A 3,776-nucleotide genomic window follows, 5' to 3' on the forward strand; every position below is an offset into this window, starting at 1 on the left:
TTTCAATCGTAAAGTTTAGTTCATACATGTAACGCTCCATAATTTTTGATGTTCCTTATTTTGCTTTAAGAGCTAATAAAATGAGTTATTTGGGGCATTGAATCATTGAGAATATTGTTAGACTGAACCAGGAGACATTAGGAAGTAAAGAACGTGATAAAATTATATTTTTCAAATTCCGAAATAGTGTACTATTGAGTTATCCTCGTGACTTGGAGCAAGGGGACAAGAAAATCAAATTTTGGCTCTGTGGAGTCCGTGATACCTCTATGTCACGGAGTTGGACCTCCGCAATTTTAAAGTGTCATGGAGGCCAGCCTCTCAAATTTTGAGGCGGAACGAAGGTGTTGTTTTCAACACCTCCTCTTATTTTCATATGCATTTTTTAGGGTCTTTTGGTCCTTTTCTTGATTAAAAACCACCCCACCTATATTAAACAACTCCATATCTCTAAATACGATTTTCATGATCATAAAATACACTCTATTCTTTTTCATTACTCGTAGAAGCAAACACAACTAGGGTTCAAGATTCAAGATTCAAGACTAAAATCTCAAACGTTCTTGAAAACTCTTTCCGCCAAGAAGTATGTAGAACCACCCTACTTCTATTGGATTTGAAAGTATGTCTTCCTAAACGCTTAAAACCACCCTACTTTACTTTCGACTTAAAAAAGTATAAAAAAAGCCAAAAATCACAAATAGGTATACTTTTGGCTTTTGATTTTTAACTTAAAAAAAGGTTAATCCAAACACTCTAGATATCTTTTTTCATATATTTACATTAAAAAGTACCTTTTAGATGTCGAATGAACACCCTCCCAGCCTCCTAGATCCGCCCTATCACCATGTAATGTATTCCTTCCATTCATTTTTACTTGTTACATTATGCTTTAGAAGAGGCAATTTAACTTATCTTCAAAGCTAAACTGAATTAAATTTAATATTTAAATTTATTTAAATTTTAGATGATCAAGGACTACACAAAAAATATTATTCTTTTTACTCATCTATATTTTTCTATAAAAGACACTTGGGAAGAACAATGAACCCAAAAATCTAGTTAACTACGCATAAAAGAAGACAATCAACTATGATAAATGTATTATAAACATGGTGGAGTCCATGCATGAATTATTGTGGTATAACATGGTGGAGTCCATGCATGAATTATTGTGGCATATAAACAAATGTTGTAATGATGTATAATAATTTCTCTCCTTTACACTTGTTATGCTCCCATTGTTTGAGTGTGGCTATAAATAGCCTTCATCTTGAAAGGAAATAGAGAACAAGAAATAATAAGTAGAAAGAATCAATTCCAATATATTTATCTTTGATTTCTATTTTATCTTTCCGTTTATCCCTCTCTTTTATTATAATTTCATATCAAAATGAAAACTAAACAAAATTCCAATAAATCACCATATTTTTTTGTACACCACCACCAGATGACTGTCATTTTCTATTAATATCAAGTCGTATTCGAACTAACAAACATACATCTATTGGTACCAAGCCAAAGGAAATTAACAAACATTTCACCTCTTCCATGATTTATACATAGACATAATCTCTTTTTAAGCTAATATATTAAACCTAATCTCTGTTTAAGTTGCCTCCTCTGTTCTCCAAATGTGAGTCCAAAGTCAAATTTGTAGTCTTTCTTTTAGTGATCGACCTGAACAAGCGCTAAGGATTAAGGAACAAAGTTAGGACACCAATAAAAGTAATACACTCAAACTATGTGAGGTCGGATTCAAATTCAAACAAGTAAAAGCGCAAAGGAAAAAAATATAGGCGTAGGGGTGTGCCCCTTATCAAAGAGTTCCAATCCATGAACTAGCTGCCCGCCGAGATTTCTTGGTTATCCAGAGGGGAAAAAAAGAATAGGTGAAACTTAGAAGCAAAATGGTTGGGGAAAATCATGGAATTTTCATATTTCAGCGTCATAGAGAGGAGAGATCGCAACCCCGAAGGGAAGGCTAATGGGAACACGTGTGTTGCAAAAGGAGCTATAACAAGATAAAACAAGTCCATATGCCACATACCTAGGCTGAAAGAATAATACTAAGACCCATGTTCAAGCGCTCTTCCAAGAAAGACGCAACACATCCATTTGAATCAATCTCCCCTCTGAGAAGGCACTGTGATCCACACATTTATTGATTCAGTAAACATTAAAGTCACAATGCAGTCAAATAGACAACATAAACTTAATGAGCTTTCATAACCATTTGCAAAAGGCATAATAGCCGCCCAAAAAGTTTCGACATGATTATTGCAACCAAGGGTGTGACCTAGTAGTACATATATCCTAACTCATGAAGGAAGAGTGGTAAACTAGGAAGTAAGCAAGACCCGCCAGGGTGGCCGAGCTCGTTGCAAGGACTTGCCTAGGGAGCTTTGCTCTCTTGTATGGTTTGTGGGTTATTGCATTGAAGTGGGGTTTACCCTATGTGCACCCGAAGGATACTGGTTGTGGGTTCGCTTGTCAACAAAAAAATTTCGAAGCAAGCACGTGGACTCACAGGCACAGACCAAGTCTGTCAACACAATATACAGGAAAGAGATGGCAGTCGGTCTTTACCTTAAACTGGATTATGATACTACCCCCTTTGTGCATCTTTGCTTGTAGAGTATATTAATAATAGGTATCCAACAACACTTGTCCAGTTTGAAAACCAATGGAAAATGTACCATTTTGGCGTCCATTTTATCCTTGCTATTAATACCATGTATTTTTCAATGCGTTAAGTTATTATATTCAAAGGGTGATATAGTAAAATTACACCTATTATTTATTGTTTCTTAAGGTATGTGCCAAGTCAATAGTGGACAAGTAAAGATGGACAGAGGGAGTAACATTGTTCTACCATCAATGTGTCAAAATCTAAGGGCAAGAAATGTTCTATTAGAATCTGCATGCAATCATTAAATTGGAGCTTTCATTTTTGACAAGACTCTGCACAATGGTAGCAAATAGTAAAGTTCACAGGATCAGATCACCAGGTTAAAACTAGGAAAGAGCTACATCCTGTCAAAGCCAATGGGAAACTGCAAAACTGTTGGAAGTGCATTGAAGTCAAAGTCCCAAGATCAACACTAGCCTGTCGGAAATAAAGTTAAGATTTTCGGAAAGTAACAAAAGGTTACCTGCCGAAGGGTATAAACGTAACCAAAGTTTGCTGTAACATCTCTAGACATATAGTTGTACATAAAGTCTGATGCAAGAGACACCTGCATGGATGAAAAGAGTTTAAGAATGCAAGCCACAAATGAAATTGTTAAGTTACTAGTGATTCTTGAACCCTTTTCAGAGATTTTCTGAACATAACACAGTGGAACCATTCCAGTACTAGCAACTAGTAGTTAATGCTGGTGAAACGGCAAAAGAAAATATAAGAGATATGTTCTCTTTGGGAGGGTTTATACACAGAAATATGAATATTTTGATGTTCCTGTTCAACAATATAAACCCTTTTGCATCTGAAAGATGGAGTTCTAAGACTTTGAAGCTTGACAAATGTCTGTATTGTCAGCTGAAAATTCATAAAGTTGAAACGCACTTTATTACACTACTAAAAAGGAGTTAAATTAACAACAGATCACAGCTGACATTCAAATGATCATACCAAAAACTAACATAGAAGAAATTAGATTTATTTTACCCCATCTGTTATATCCTGTAGACAACTAATATCCTTAACGACAACTATGACGAAGCTACACGTGGACGCATAATCATGGAAAACTCAACTAAGTCATCTCATTAAC

General features: G+C 35.2%; 1 non-coding gene across 1 annotated transcript; it reads right to left on the bottom strand.

Annotated features, from left to right (window-relative positions):
• Positions 1 to 1,397: 1,397 nt before the first annotated feature.
• Positions 1,398 to 3,305, bottom strand: LOC107873688. The gene is made up of 3 exons (XR_007049753.1): positions 3,156 to 3,305; positions 2,051 to 2,146; positions 1,398 to 1,691 (listed from the first exon to the last, which is right to left on the bottom strand). It is a non-coding gene; the product is annotated as an uncharacterized LOC107873688 (transcript).
• Between the last annotated feature and the right edge of the window lie 471 nt (positions 3,306 to 3,776).

Source organism: Capsicum annuum, unplaced genomic scaffold (assembly GCF_002878395.1).
Source record: "Capsicum annuum cultivar UCD-10X-F1 unplaced genomic scaffold, UCD10Xv1.1 ctg3800, whole genome shotgun sequence".
Classification (NCBI taxonomy): domain Eukaryota; kingdom Viridiplantae; phylum Streptophyta; class Magnoliopsida; order Solanales; family Solanaceae; genus Capsicum; species Capsicum annuum.